The sequence below is a fragment of the Danio rerio genome, chromosome 16, assembly GCF_052040795.2.
Source record: "Danio rerio strain M-AB ecotype USA chromosome 16, GRCz13ab, whole genome shotgun sequence".
In the NCBI taxonomy this organism is placed as follows: Eukaryota; Metazoa; Chordata; class Actinopteri; order Cypriniformes; family Danionidae; genus Danio; species Danio rerio.
Genome location: NC_141036.1, coordinates 19,688,923 through 19,706,099, shown reverse-complemented (window position 1 = coordinate 19,706,099; position 17,177 = coordinate 19,688,923).

The following is a 17,177-nucleotide window of genomic DNA, read 5'->3' as shown; positions in this document are numbered from 1 at the left end:
TTTCAGAGCCAGCAGAGGTCAAAATAAGCAGTAATGCAAACTCAGTCAGAGACATAGATTTTCACTTGCAACTTGCTTTAACATGTTTAACAGTGCATGAAATGTTGTCTAAAACAAAAAGAAAATGCTTTTTAGTGGCTGGAACTGGTTTTATCACATTCTGAATTGAACGTTGAAAATGAGCTTTTCAGAGCCAGCAGAGGTCAAAATAAGCAGTAATGCAAACTCAGTCATAGACATAGATTTTCACTTGCAACTTTCTTAAACATATTTAACAGTGCATGAAATGTTGTCTAAAACAAAAAGATAATGCTTTTTAGTGGCTGGAACTGGTTTTATCACATTCTGAATTGAACGTTGAAAATGAGCTTTTCAGAGCCAGCAGAGGTCAAAATAAGCAGTAATGCAAACTCAGTCAGAGACATAGATTTTCACTTGCAACTTGCTTTAACATGTTTAACAGTGCATGAAATGTTGTCTAAAACAAAAAGAAAATGCTTTTTAGTGGCTGGAACTGGTTTTATCACATTCTGAATTGAACGTTGAAAATGAGCTTTTCAGAGCCAGCAGAGGTCAAAATAAGCAGTAATGCAAACTCAGTCAGAGACAAAGATTTTTACTTGCAACTTGCTTTAACATATTTAACAGTGCATGAAATGTTGTCTAAAACAAAAAGAAAATGCTTTTTAGTGGCTGGAACTGGTTTTATCACATTCTGAATTGAACGTTGAAAATGAGCTTTTCAGAGCCAGCAGAGGTCAAAATAAGCAGTAATGCAAACTCAGTCATAGACATAGATTTTCACTTGCAACTTTCTTAAACATATTTAACAGTGCATGAAATGTTGTCTAAAACAAAAAGATAATGCTTTTTAGTGGCTGGAACTGGTTTTATCACATTCTGAATTGAACGTTGAAAATGAGCTTTTCAGAGCCAGCAGAGGTCAAAATAAGCAGTAATGCAAACTCAGTCAGAGACATAGATTTTCACTTGCAACTTGCTTTAACATGTTTAACAGTGCATGAAATGTTGTCTAAAACAAAAAGAAAATGCTTTTTAGTGGCTGGAACTGGTTTTATCACATTCTGAATTGAACGTTGAAAATGAGCTTTTCAGAGCCAGCAGAGGTCAAAATAAGCAGTAATGCAAACTCAGTCAGAGACAAAGATTTTCACTTGCAACTTGCTTTAACATGTTTAACAGTGCATGAAATGTTGTCTAAAACAAAAACATAATGCTTTTTAGTGGCTGGAACTGGTTTTATCACATTCTGAATTGAACGTTGAAAATGAGCTTTTCAGAGCCAGCAGAGGTCAAAATAAGCAGTAATGCAAACTCAGTCATAGACATAGATTTTCACTTGCAACTTGCTTTAACATGTTTAACAGTGCATGAAATGTTGTCTAAAACAAAAAGAAAATGCTTTTTAGTGGCTGGAACTGGTTTTATCACATTCTGAATTGAACGTTGAAAATGAGCTTTTCAGAGCCAGCAGAGGTCAAAATAAGCAGTAATGCAAACTCAGTCAGAGACAAAGATTTTCACTTGCAACTTGCTTTAACATATTTAACAGTGCATGAAATGTTGTCTAAAACAAAAAGAATGATGCATTTTAGTAGCTGGATCTGGTTTTATCACATTCTGTGATGGACGTTGAAAATGAGCTTTTCAGAGCCAGCAGAGGTCAAAATAAGCAGTAATGCAAACTCAGTCAGAGACATAGATTTTCACTTGCAACTTTCTTAAACATATTTAACAGTGCATGAAATGTTGTCTAAAACAAAAAGAAAATGCTTTTTAGTGGCTGGAACTGGTTTTATCACATTCTGAATTAAACGTTGAAAATGAGCTTTTCAGAGCCAGCAGAGGTCAAAATAAGCAGTAATGCAAACTCAGTCAGAGACAAAGATTTTCACTTGCAACTTGCTTTAACATGTTTAACAGTGCATGAAATGTTGTCTAAAACAAAAAGAAAATGCTTTTTAGTGGCTGGAACTGGTTTTATCATATTCTGAATTGAACGTTGAAAATGAGCTTTTCAGAGCCAGCAGAGGTCAAAATAAGCAGTAATGCAAACTCAGTCAGAGACATAGATTTTCACTTGCAACTTGCTTTAACATGTTTAACAGTGCATGAAATGTTATCTTAAACAAAAAGAATAATGCATTTTAGTGGCTGGAACTGGTTTTATCACATTCTGAATTGAACGTTGAAAATGAGCTTTTCAGAGCCAGCAGAGGTCAAAATAAGCAGTAATGCAAACTCAGTCAGAGACATAGATTTTCACTTGCAACTTGCTTTAACATGTTTAACAGTGCATGAAATGTTGTCTAAAACAAAAAGAAAATGCTTTTTAGTGGCTGGAACTGGTTTTATCACATTCTGAATTGAACGTTGAAAATGAGCTTTTCAGAGCCAGCAGAGGTCAAAATAAGCAGTAATGCAAACTCAGTCATAGACATAGATTTTCACTTGCAACTTTCTTAAACATATTTAACAGTGCATGAAATGTTGTCTAAAACAAAAAGATAATGCTTTTTAGTGGCTGGAACTGGTTTTATCACATTCTGAATTGAACGTTGAAAATGAGCTTTTCAGAGCCAGCAGAGGTCAAAATAAGCAGTAATGCAAACTCAGTCAGAGACATAGATTTTCACTTGCAACTTGCTTTAACATGTTTAACAGTGCATGAAATGTTGTCTAAAACAAAAACATAATGCTTTTTAGTGGCTGGAACTGGTTTTATCACATTCTGAATTGAACGTTGAAAATGAGCTTTTCAGAGCCAGCAGAGGTCAAAATAAGCAGTAATGCAAACTCAGTCATAGACATAGATTTTCACTTGCAACTTGCTTTAACATGTTTAACAGTGCATGAAATGTTGTCTAAAACAAAAAGAAAATGCTTTTTAGTGGCTGGAACTGGTTTTATCACATTCTGAATTGAACGTTGAAAATAAGCTTTTCAGAGCCAGCAGAGGTCAAAATAAGCAGTAATGCAAACTCAGTCATAGACATAGATTTTCACTTGCAACTTGCTTTAACATGTTTAACAGTGCATGAAATGTTGTCTAAAACAAAAAGATAATGCTTTTTAGTGGCTGGAACTGGTTTTATCACATTCTGAATTGAACGTTGAAAATGAGCTTTTCAGAGCCAGCAGAGGTCAAAATAAGCAGTAATGCAAACTCAGTCATAGACATAGATTTTCACTTGCAACTTGCTTTAACATGTTTAACAGTGCATGAAATGTTGTCTAAAACAAAAACATAATGCTTTTTAGTGGCTGGAACTGGTTTGATCACATTCTGAATTGAACGTTGAAAATGAGCTTTTCAGAGCCAGCAGAGGTCAAAATAAGCAGTAATGCAAACTCAGTCAGAGACAAAGATTTTCACTTGCAACTTGCTTTAACATATTTAACAGTGCATGAAATGTTGTCTAAAACAAAAAGAATGATGCATTTTAGTAGCTGGATCTGGTTTTATCACATTCTGTGATGGACGTTGAAAATGAGCTTTTCAGAGCCAGCAGAGATCAACATAAGCAGTAATGCAAACTCAGTCAGAGACATAGATTTTCACTTGCAACTTTCTTAAACATATTTAACAGTGCATGAAATGTTGTCTAAAACAAAAAGAAAATGCTTTTTAGTGGCTGGAACTGGTTTTATCACATTCTGAATTGAACGTTGAAAATGAGCTTTTCAGAGCCAGCAGAGGTCAAAATAAGCAGTAATGCAAACTCAGTCAGAGACAAAGATTTTCACTTGCAACTTGCTTTAACATGTTTAACAGTGCATGAAATGTTGTCTAAAACAAAAAGAAAATGCTTTTTAGTGGCTGGAACTGGTTTTATCATATTCTGAATTGAACGTTGAAAATGAGCTTTTCAGAGCCAGCAGAGGTCAAAATAAGCAGTAATGCAAACTCAGTCAGAGACATAGATTTTCACTTGCAACTTGCTTTAACATGTTTAACAGTGCATGAAATGTTATCTTAAACAAAAAGAATAATGCATTTTAGTGGCTGGAACTGGTTTTATCACATTCTGAATTGAACGTTGAAAATGAGCTTTTCAGAGCCAGCAGAGGTCAAAATAAGCAGTAATGCAAACTCAGTCAGAGACATAGATTTTCACTTGCAACTTGCTTTAACATGTTTAACAGTGCATGAAATGTTGTCTAAAACAAAAACATAATGCTTTTTAGTGGCTGGAACTGGTTTTATCACATTCTGAATTGAACGTTGAAAATGAGCTTTTCAGAGCCAGCAGAGGTCAAAATAAGCAGTAATGCAAACTCAGTCAGAGACAAAGATTTTCACTTGCAACTTGCTTTAACATGTTTAACAGTGCATGAAATGTTGTCTAAAACAAAAAGAAAATGCTTTTTAGTGGCTGGAACTGGTTTTATCACATTCTGAATTGAACGTTGAAAATGAGCTTTTCAGAGCCAGCAGAGGTCAAAATAAGCAGTAATGCAAACTCAGTCAGAGACAAAGATTTTCACTTGCAACTTGCTTTAACATATTTAACAGTGCATGAAATGTTGTCTAAAACAAAAAGAAAATGCTTTTTAGTGGCTGGAACTGGTTTTATCACATTCTGAATTGAACGTTGAAAATGAGCTTTTCAGAGCCAGCAGAGGTCAAAATAAGCAGTAATGCAAACTCAGTCATAGACATAGATTTTCACTTGCAACTTTCTTAAACATATTTAACAGTGCATGAAATGTTGTCTAAAACAAAAAGATAATGCTTTTTAGTGGCTGGAACTGGTTTTATCACATTCTGAATTGAACGTTGAAAATGAGCTTTTCAGAGCCAGCAGAGGTCAAAATAAGTAGTAATGCAAACTCAGTCAGAGACATAGATTTTCACTTGCAACTTGCTTTAACATGTTTAACAGTGCATGAAATGTTGTCTAAAACAAAAAGAAAATGCTTTTTAGTGGCTGGAACTGGTTTTATCACATTCTGAATTGAACGTTGAAAATGAGCTTTTCAGAGCCAGCAGAGGTCAAAATAAGCAGTAATGCAAACTCAGTCAGAGACAAAGATTTTCACTTGCAACTTGCTTTAACATATTTAACAGTGCATGAAATGTTGTCTAAAACAAAAAGAAAATGCTTTTTAGTGGCTGGAACTGGTTTTATCACATTCTGAATTGAACGTTGAAAATGAGCTTTTCAGAGCCAGCAGAGGTCAAAATAAGCAGTAATGCAAACTCAGTCATAGACATAGATTTTCACTTGCAACTTTCTTAAACATATTTAACAGTGCATGAAATGTTGTCTAAAACAAAAAGATAATGCTTTTTAGTGGCTGGAACTGGTTTTATCACATTCTGAATTGAACGTTGAAAATGAGCTTTTCAGAGCCAGCAGAGGTCAAAATAAGTAGTAATGCAAACTCAGTCAGAGACATAGATTTTCACTTGCAACTTGCTTTAACATGTTTAACAGTGCATGAAATGTTGTCTAAAACAAAAAGAAAATGCTTTTTAGTGGCTGGAACTGGTTTTATCACATTCTGAATTGAACGTTGAAAATGAGCTTTTCAGAGCCAGCAGAGGTCAAAATAAGCAGTAATGCAAACTCAGTCATAGACATAGATTTTCACTTGCAACTTGCTTTAACATGTTTAACAGTGCATGAAATGTTGTCTAAAACAAAAAGAAAATGCTTTTTAGTGGCTGGAACTGGTTTTATCACATTCTGAATTGAACGTTGAAAATGAGCTTTTCAGAGCCAGCAGAGGTCAAAATAAGCAGTAATGCAAACTCAGTCAGAGACAAAGATTTTTACTTGCAACTTGCTTTAACATATTTAACAGTGCATGAAATGTTGTCTAAAACAAAAAGAAAATGCTTTTTAGTGGCTGGAACTGGTTTTATCACATTCTGAATTGAACGTTGAAAATGAGCTTTTCAGAGCCAGCAGAGGTCAAAATAAGCAGTAATGCAAACTCAGTCAGAGACAAAGATTTTCACTTGCAACTTGCTTTAACATGTTTAACAGTGCATGAAATGTTGTCTAAAACAAAAAGAAAATGCTTTTTAGTGGCTGGAACTGGTTTTATCATATTCTGAATTGAACGTTGAAAATGAGCTTTTCAGAGCCAGCAGAGGTCAAAATAAGCAGTAATGCAAACTCAGTCAGAGACAAAGATTTTCACTTGCAACTTGCTTTAACATGTTTAACAGTGCATGAAATGTTGTCTAAAACAAAAAGAAAATGCTTTTTAGTGGCTGGATCTGGTTTTATCACATTCTGAATTGAACGTTGAAAATGAGCTTTTCAGAGCCAGCAGAGGTCAAAATAAGCAGTAATGCAAACTCAGTCATAGACATAGATTTTCACTTGCAACTTGCTTTAACATGTTTAACAGTGCATGAAATGTTATCTAAAACAAAAAGAATAATGCATTTTAGTGGCTGGATCTGGTTTTATCACTTTCTGAATTCAACGTTGAAAATGAACTGTTCTCAGCCAGCAGAGGTCAAAATAAGCAGTAATGCAAACTCAGTCATAGACATAGATTTTCACTTGCAACTTGCTTTAACATATTTAACAGTGCATGAAATGTTGTCTAAAACAAAAAGAAAATGCTTTTTAGTGGCTGGAACTGGTTTTATCACATTCTGAATTGAACGTTGAAAATGAGCTTTTCAGAGCCAGCAGAGGTCAAAATAAGCAGTAATGCAAACTCAGTCAGAGACATAGATTTTCACTTGCAACTTGCTTTAACATGTTTAACAGTGCATGAAATGTTGTCTAAAACAAAAAGATAATGCTTTTTAGTGGCTGGAACTGGTTTTATCACATTCTGAATTGAACGTTGAAAATGAGCTTTTCAGAGCCAGCAGAGGTCAAAATAAGCAGTGATGCAAACTCAGTCATAGACATAGATTTTCACTTGCAACTTTCTTAAACATATTTAACAGTGCATGAAATGTTGTCTAAAACAAAAAGAAAATGCTTTTTAGTGGCTGGAACTGGTTTTATCACATTCTGAATTGAACGTTGAAAATGAGCTTTTTAGAGCCAGCAGAGGTCAAAATAAGCAGTAATGCAAACTCAGTCAGAGACATAGATTTTCACTTGCAACTTGCTTTAACATGTTTAACAGTGCATGAAATATTGTCTAAAACAAAAAGAAAATGCTTTTTAGTGGCTGGACCTGGTTTTATCACATTCTGAAGTGAACGTTGAAAATGAGCTTTTCAGAGCCAGCAGAGGTCAAAATAAGCAGTAATGCAAACTCAGTCAGAGACATAGATTTTCACTTGCAACTTGCTTTAACATGTTTAACAGTGCATGAAATGTTGTCTAAAACAAAAAGAATGATGCATTTTAGTGGCTGGATCTGGTTTTATCACTTTCTGTATTCAACGTTGAAAATGAGCTGTTCTCAGCCAGCAGAGGTCAAAATAAACAGTAATGCAAACTCAGTCAGAGACATAGATTTTCACTTGCAACTTGCTTTAACATGTTTAACAGTGCATGAATTGTTGTCTAAAACAAAAAGAATGATGCATTTTAGTGGCTGGATCTGGTTTTATCACATTCTGAATTGAACGTTGAAAATGAGCTTTTCAGAGCCAGCAGAGGTCAAAATAAGCAGTAATGCAAACTCAGTCATAGACATAGATTTTCACTTGCAACTTGCTTTAACATGTTTAACAGTGCATGAAATGTTGTCTAAAACAAAAAGAATGATGCATTTTAGTAGCTGGATCTGGTTTTATCACATTCTGTGATGGACGTTGAAAATGAGCTTTTCAGAGCCAGCAGAGGTCAAAATAAGCAGTAATGCAAACTCAGTCAGAGACATAGATTTTCACTTGCAACTTTCTTAAACATATTTAACAGTGCATGAAATGTTGTCTAAAACAAAAAGATAATGCTTTTTAGTGGCTGGAACTGGTTTTATCACATTCTGAATTGAACGTTGAAAATGAGCTTTTCAGAGCCAGCAGAGGTCAAAATAAGTAGTAATGCAAACTCAGTCAGAGACATAGATTTTCACTTGCAACTTGCTTTAACATGTTTAACAGTGCATGAAATGTTGTCTAAAACAAAAAGAAAATGCTTTTTAGTGGCTGGAACTGGTTTTATCACATTCTGAATTGAACGTTGAAAATGAGCTTTTCAGAGCCAGCAGAGGTCAAAATAAGCAGTAATGCAAACTCAGTCATAGACATAGATTTTCACTTGCAACTTGCTTTAACATGTTTAACAGTGCATGAAATGTTGTCTAAAACAAAAAGAAAATGCTTTTTAGTGGCTGGAACTGGTTTTATCACATTCTGAATTGAACGTTGAAAATGAGCTTTTCAGAGCCAGCAGAGGTCAAAATAAGCAGTAATGCAAACTCAGTCAGAGACAAAGATTTTTACTTGCAACTTGCTTTAACATATTTAACAGTGCATGAAATGTTGTCTAAAACAAAAAGAAAATGCTTTTTAGTGGCTGGAACTGGTTTTATCACATTCTGAATTGAACGTTGAAAATGAGCTTTTCAGAGCCAGCAGAGGTCAAAATAAGCAGTAATGCAAACTCAGTCAGAGACAAAGATTTTCACTTGCAACTTGCTTTAACATGTTTAACAGTGCATGAAATGTTGTCTAAAACAAAAAGAAAATGCTTTTTAGTGGCTGGAACTGGTTTTATCATATTCTGAATTGAACGTTGAAAATGAGCTTTTCAGAGCCAGCAGAGGTCAAAATAAGCAGTAATGCAAACTCAGTCAGAGACAAAGATTTTCACTTGCAACTTGCTTTAACATGTTTAACAGTGCATGAAATGTTGTCTAAAACAAAAAGAAAATGCTTTTTAGTGGCTGGATCTGGTTTTATCACATTCTGAATTGAACGTTGAAAATGAGCTTTTCAGAGCCAGCAGAGGTCAAAATAAGCAGTAATGCAAACTCAGTCATAGACATAGATTTTCACTTGCAACTTGCTTTAACATGTTTAACAGTGCATGAAATGTTATCTAAAACAAAAAGAATAATGCATTTTAGTGGCTGGATCTGGTTTTTTCACTTTCTGAATTCAACGTTGAAAATGAACTGTTCTCAGCCAGCAGAGGTCAAAATAAGCAGTAATGCAAACTCAGTCATAGACATAGATTTTCACTTGCAACTTGCTTTAACATATTTAACAGTGCATGAAATGTTGTCTAAAACAAAAAGAAAATGCTTTTTAGTGGCTGGAACTGGTTTTATCACATTCTGAATTGAACGTTGAAAATGAGCTTTTCAGAGCCAGCAGAGGTCAAAATAAGCAGTAATGCAAACTCAGTCAGAGACATAGATTTTCACTTGCAACTTGCTTTAACATGTTTAACAGTGCATGAAATGTTGTCTAAAACAAAAAGATAATGCTTTTTAGTGGCTGGAACTGGTTTTATCACATTCTGAATTGAACGTTGAAAATGAGCTTTTCAGAGCCAGCAGAGGTCAAAATAAGCAGTGATGCAAACTCAGTCATAGACATAGATTTTCACTTGCAACTTTCTTAAACATATTTAACAGTGCATGAAATGTTGTCTAAAACAAAAAGAAAATGCTTTTTAGTGGCTGGAACTGGTTTTATCACATTCTGAATTGAACGTTGAAAATGAGCTTTTTAGAGCCAGCAGAGGTCAAAATAAGCAGTAATGCAAACTCAGTCAGAGACATAGATTTTCACTTGCAACTTGCTTTAACATGTTTAACAGTGCATGAAATATTGTCTAAAACAAAAAGAAAATGCTTTTTAGTGGCTGGACCTGGTTTTATCACATTCTGAAGTGAACGTTGAAAATGAGCTTTTCAGAGCCAGCAGAGGTCAAAATAAGCAGTAATGCAAACTCAGTCAGAGACATAGATTTTCACTTGCAACTTGCTTTAACATGTTTAACAGTGCATGAAATGTTGTCTAAAACAAAAAGAATGATGCATTTTAGTGGCTGGATCTGGTTTTATCACTTTCTGTATTCAACGTTGAAAATGAGCTGTTCTCAGCCAGCAGAGGTCAAAATAAACAGTAATGCAAACTCAGTCAGAGACATAGATTTTCACTTGCAACTTGCTTTAACATGTTTAACAGTGCATGAATTGTTGTCTAAAACAAAAAGAATGATGCATTTTAGTGGCTGGATCTGGTTTTATCACATTCTGAATTGAACGTTGAAAATGAGCTTTTCAGAGCCAGCAGAGGTCAAAATAAGCAGTAATGCAAACTCAGTCATAGACATAGATTTTCACTTGCAACTTGCTTTAACATGTTTAACAGTGCATGAAATGTTGTCTAAAACAAAAAGAATGATGCATTTTAGTAGCTGGATCTGGTTTTATCACATTCTGTGATGGACGTTGAAAATGAGCTTTTCAGAGCCAGCAGAGGTCAAAATAAGCAGTAATGCAAACTCAGTCAGAGACATAGATTTTCACTTGCAACTTTCTTAAACATATTTAACAGTGCATGAAATGTTGTCTAAAACAAAAAGAAAATGCTTTTTAGTGGCTGGAACTGGTTTTATCACATTCTGAATTGAACGTTGAAAATGAGCTTTTCAGAGCCAGCAGAGGTCAAAATAAGCAGTAATGCAAACTCAGTCAGAGACAAAGATTTTCACTTGCAACTTGCTTTAACATGTTTAACAGTGCATGAAATGTTGTCTAAAACAAAAAGAAAATGCTTTTTAGTGGCTGGAACTGGTTTTATCATATTCTGAATTGAACGTTGAAAATGAGCTTTTCAGAGCCAGCAGAGGTCAAAATAAGCAGTAATGCAAACTCAGTCAGAGACAAAGATTTTCACTTGCAACTTGCTTTAACATGTTTAACAGTGCATGAAATGTTGTCTAAAACAAAAAGAAAATGCTTTTTAGTGGCTGGATCTGGTTTTATCACATTCTGAATTGAACGTTGAAAATGAGCTTTTCAGAGCCAGCAGAGGTCAAAATAAGCAGTAATGCAAACACAGTCATAGACATAGATTTTCACTTGCAACTTGCTTTAACATGTTTAACAGTGCATGAAATGTTATCTAAAACAAAAAGAATAATGCATTTTAGTGGCTGGATCTGGTTTTATCACTTTCTGAATTCAACGTTGAAAATGAGCTGTTCTCAGCCAGCAGAGGTCAAAATAAGCAGTAATGCAAACTCAGTCAGAGACAAAGATTTTCACTTGCAACTTGCTTTAACATATTTAACAGTGCATGAAATGTTGTCTAAAACAAAAAGAAAATGCTTTTTAGTGGCTGGAACTGGTTTTATCACATTCTGAATTGAACGTTGAAAATGAGCTTTTCAGAGCCAGCAGAGGTCAAAATAAGCAGTAATGCAAACTCAGTCATAGACATAGATTTTCACTTGCAACTTTCTTAAACATATTTAACAGTGCATGAAATGTTGTCTAAAACAAAAAGATAATGCTTTTTAGTGGCTGGAACTGGTTTTATCACATTCTGAATTGAACGTTGAAAATGAGCTTTTCAGAGCCAGCAGAGGTCAAAATAAGCAGTAATGCAAACTCAGTCAGAGACATAGAGTTTCACTTGCAACTTGCTTTAACATGTTTAACAGTGCATGAAATGTTGTCTAAAACAAAAACATAATGCTTTTTAGTGGCTGGAACTGGTTTTATCACATTCTGAATTGAACGTTGAAAATGAGCTTTTCAGAGCCAGCAGAGGTCAAAATAAGCAGTAATGCAAACTCAGTCATAGACATAGATTTTCACTTGCAACTTGCTTTAACATGTTTAACAGTGCATGAAATGTTGTCTAAAACAAAAAGAAAATGCTTTTTAGTGGCTGGAACTGGTTTTATCACATTCTGAATTGAACGTTGAAAATGAGCTTTTCAGAGCCAGCAGAGGTCAAAATAAGCAGTAATGCAAACTCAGTCATAGACATAGATTTTCACTTGCAACTTGCTTTATCATGTTTAACAGTGCATGAAATGTTATCTAAAACAAAAAGAATAATGCATTTTAGTGGCTGGATCTGGTTTTATCACTTTCTGAATTCAACGTTGAAAATGAGCTGTTCTCAGCCAGCAGAGGTCAAAATAAGCAGTAATGCAAACTCAGTCATAGACATAGATTTTCACTTGCAACTTTCTTAAACATATTAAACAGTGCATGAAATGTTGTCTAAAACATAAAGATAATGCTTTTTAGTGGCTGGAACTGGTTTTATCACATTCTGAATTGAACGTTGAAAATGAGCTTTTCAGAGCCAGCAGAGGTCAAAATAAGCAGTAATGCAAACTCAGTCAGAGACATAGATTTTCACTTGCAACTTGCTTTAACATGTTTAACAGTGCATGAAATGTTGTCTAAAACAAAAAGAAAATGCTTTTTAGTGGCTGGAACTGGTTTTATCACATTCTGAATTGAACGTTGAAAATGAGCTTTTCAGAGCCAGCAGAGGTCAAAATAAGCAGTAATGCAAACTCAGTCAGAGACAAAGATTTTTACTTGCAACTTGCTTTAACATATTTAACAGTGCATGAAATGTTGTCTAAAACAAAAAGAAAATGCTTTTTAGTGGCTGGAACTGGTTTTATCACATTCTGAATTGAACGTTGAAAATGAGCTTTTCAGAGCCAGCAGAGGTCAAAATAAGCAGTAATGCAAACTCAGTCATAGACATAGATTTTCACTTGCAACTTTCTTAAACATATTTAACAGTGCATGAAATGTTGTCTAAAACAAAAAGATAATGCTTTTTAGTGGCTGGAACTGGTTTTATCACATTCTGAATTGAACGTTGAAAATGAGCTTTTCAGAGCCAGCAGAGGTCAAAATAAGCAGTAATGCAAACTCAGTCAGAGACATAGATTTTCACTTGCAACTTGCTTTAACATGTTTAACAGTGCATGAAATGTTGTCTAAAACAAAAAGAAAATGCTTTTTAGTGGCTGGAACTGGTTTTATCACATTCTGAATTGAACGTTGAAAATGAGCTTTTCAGAGCCAGCAGAGGTCAAAATAAGCAGTAATGCAAACTCAGTCAGAGACAAAGATTTTCACTTGCAACTTGCTTTAACATGTTTAACAGTGCATGAAATGTTGTCTAAAACAAAAACATAATGCTTTTTAGTGGCTGGAACTGGTTTTATCACATTCTGAATTGAACGTTGAAAATGAGCTTTTCAGAGCCAGCAGAGGTCAAAATAAGCAGTAATGCAAACTCAGTCATAGACATAGATTTTCACTTGCAACTTGCTTTAACATGTTTAACAGTGCATGAAATGTTGTCTAAAACAAAAAGAAAATGCTTTTTAGTGGCTGGAACTGGTTTTATCACATTCTGAATTGAACGTTGAAAATGAGCTTTTCAGAGCCAGCAGAGGTCAAAATAAGCAGTAATGCAAACTCAGTCAGAGACAAAGATTTTCACTTGCAACTTGCTTTAACATATTTAACAGTGCATGAAATGTTGTCTAAAACAAAAAGAATGATGCATTTTAGTAGCTGGATCTGGTTTTATCACATTCTGTGATGGACGTTGAAAATGAGCTTTTCAGAGCCAGCAGAGGTCAAAGTAAGCAGTAATGCAAACTCAGTCAGAGACATAGATTTTCACTTGCAACTTTCTTAAACATATTTAACAGTGCGTGAAATGTTGTCTAAAACAAAAAGAAAATGCTTTTTAGTGGCTGGAACTGGTTTTATCACATTCTGAATTGAACGTTGAAAATGAGCTTTTCAGAGCCAGCAGAGGTCAAAATAAGCAGTAATGCAAACTCAGTCAGAGACAAAGATTTTCACTTGCAACTTGCTTTAACATGTTTAACAGTGCATGAAATGTTGTCTAAAACAAAAAGAAAATGCTTTTTAGTGGCTGGAACTGGTTTTATCATATTCTGAATTGAACGTTGAAAATGAGCTTTTCAGAGCCAGCAGAGGTCAAAATAAGCAGTAATGCAAACTCAGTCAGAGACATAGATTTTCACTTGCAACTTGCTTTAACATGTTTAACAGTGCATGAAATGTTATCTTAAACAAAAAGAATAATGCATTTTAGTGGCTGGAACTGGTTTTATCACATTCTGAATTGAACGTTGAAAATGAGCTTTTCAGAGCCAGCAGAGGTCAAAATAAGCAGTAATGCAAACTCAGTCAGAGACATAGATTTTCACTTGCAACTTGCTTTAACATGTTTAACAGTGCATGAAATGTTGTCTAAAACAAAAAGAAAATGCTTTTTAGTGGCTGGAACTGGTTTTATCACATTCTGAATTGAACGTTGAAAATGAGCTTTTCAGAGCCAGCAGAGGTCAAAATAAGCAGTAATGCAAACTCAGTCATAGACATAGATTTTCACTTGCAACTTGCTTTAACATGTTTAACAGTGCATGAAATGTTGTCTAAAACAAAAAGAAAATGCTTTTTAGTGGCTGGAACTGGTTTTATCACATTCTGAATTGAACGTTGAAAATGAGCTTTTCAGAGCCAGCAGAGGTCAAAATAAGCAGTAATGCAAACTCAGTCATAGACATAGATTTTCACTTGCAACTTTCTTAAACATATTTAACAGTGCATGAAATGTTGTCTAAAACAAAAAGATAATGCTTTTTAGTGGCTGGAACTGGTTTTATCACATTCTGAATTGAACGTTGAAAATGAGCTTTTCAGAGCCAGCAGAGGTCAAAATAAGCAGTAATGCAAACTCAGTCAGAGACATAGATTTTCACTTGCAACTTGCTTTAACATGTTTAACAGTGCATGAAATGTTGTCTAAAACAAAAAGAAAATGCTTTTTAGTGGCTGGAACTGGTTTTATCACATTCTGAATTGAACGTTGAAAATGAGCTTTTCAGAGCCAGCAGAGGTCAAAATAAGCAGTAATGCAAACTCAGTCAGAGACAAAGATTTTTACTTGCAACTTGCTTTAACATATTTAACAGTGCATGAAATGTTGTCTAAAACAAAAAGAAAATGCTTTTTAGTGGCTGGAACTGGTTTTATCACATTCTGAATTGAACGTTGAAAATGAGCTTTTCAGAGCCAGCAGAGGTCAAAATAAGCAGTAATGCAAACTCAGTCATAGACATAGATTTTCACTTGCAACTTTCTTAAACATATTTAACAGTGCATGAAATGTTGTCTAAAACAAAAAGATAATGCTTTTTAGTGGCTGGAACTGGTTTTATCACATTCTGAATTGAACGTTGAAAATGAGCTTTTCAGAGCCAGCAGAGGTCAAAATAAGCAGTAATGCAAACTCAGTCAGAGACATAGATTTTCACTTGCAACTTGCTTTAACATGTTTAACAGTGCATGAAATGTTGTCTAAAACAAAAAGAAAATGCTTTTTAGTGGCTGGAACTGGTTTTATCACATTCTGAATTGAACGTTGAAAATGAGCTTTTCAGAGCCAGCAGAGGTCAAAATAAGCAGTAATGCAAACTCAGTCAGAGACAAAGATTTTCACTTGCAACTTGCTTTAACATGTTTAACAGTGCATGAAATGTTGTCTAAAACAAAAACATAATGCTTTTTAGTGGCTGGAACTGGTTTTATCACATTCTGAATTGAACGTTGAAAATGAGCTTTTCAGAGCCAGCAGAGGTCAAAATAAGCAGTAATGCAAACTCAGTCATAGACATAGATTTTCACTTGCAACTTGCTTTAACATGTTTAACAGTGCATGAAATGTTGTCTAAAACAAAAAGAAAATGCTTTTTAGTGGCTGGAACTGGTTTTATCACATTCTGAATTGAACGTTGAAAATGAGCTTTTCAGAGCCAGCAGAGGTCAAAATAAGCAGTAATGCAAACTCAGTCAGAGACAAAGATTTTCACTTGCAACTTGCTTTAACATATTTAACAGTGCATGAAATGTTGTCTAAAACAAAAAGAATGATGCATTTTAGTAGCTGGATCTGGTTTTATCACATTCTGTGATGGACGTTGAAAATGAGCTTTTCAGAGCCAGCAGAGGTCAAAATAAGCAGTAATGCAAACTCAGTCAGAGACATAGATTTTCACTTGCAACTTTCTTAAACATATTTAACAGTGCATGAAATGTTGTCTAAAACAAAAAGAAAATGCTTTTTAGTGGCTGGAACTGGTTTTATCACATTCTGAATTAAACGTTGAAAATGAGCTTTTCAGAGCCAGCAGAGGTCAAAATAAGCAGTAATGCAAACTCAGTCAGAGACAAAGATTTTCACTTGCAACTTGCTTTAACATGTTTAACAGTGCATGAAATGTTGTCTAAAACAAAAAGAAAATGCTTTTTAGTGGCTGGAACTGGTTTTATCATATTCTGAATTGAACGTTGAAAATGAGCTTTTCAGAGCCAGCAGAGGTCAAAATAAGCAGTAATGCAAACTCAGTCAGAGACATAGATTTTCACTTGCAACTTGCTTTAACATGTTTAACAGTGCATGAAATGTTATCTTAAACAAAAAGAATAATGCATTTTAGTGGCTGGAACTGGTTTTATCACATTCTGAATTGAACGTTGAAAATGAGCTTTTCAGAGCCAGCAGAGGTCAAAATAAGCAGTAATGCAAACTCAGTCAGAGACATAGATTTTCACTTGCAACTTGCTTTAACATGTTTAACAGTGCATGAAATGTTGTCTAAAACAAAAAGAAAATGCTTTTTAGTGGCTGGAACTGGTTTTATCACATTCTGAATTGAACGTTGAAAATGAGCTTTTCAGAGCCAGCAGAGGTCAAAATAAGCAGTAATGCAAACTCAGTCATAGACATAGATTTTCACTTGCAACTTTCTTAAACATATTTAACAGTGCATGAAATGTTGTCTAAAACAAAAAGATAATGCTTTTTAGTGGCTGGAACTGGTTTTATCACATTCTGAATTGAACGTTGAAAATGAGCTTTTCAGAGCCAGCAGAGGTCAAAATAAGCAGTAATGCAAACTCAGTCAGAGACATAGATTTTCACTTGCAACTTGCTTTAACATGTTTAACAGTGCATGAAATGTTGTCTAAAACAAAAACATAATGCTTTTTAGTGGCTGGAACTGGTTTTATCACATTCTGAATTGAACGTTGAAAATGAGCTTTTCAGAGCCAGCAGAGGTCAAAATAAGCAGTAATGCAAACTCAGTCATAGACATAGATTTTCACTTGCAACTTGCTTTAACATGTTTAACAGTGCATGAAATGTTGTCTAAAACAAAAAGAAAATGCTTTTTAGTGGC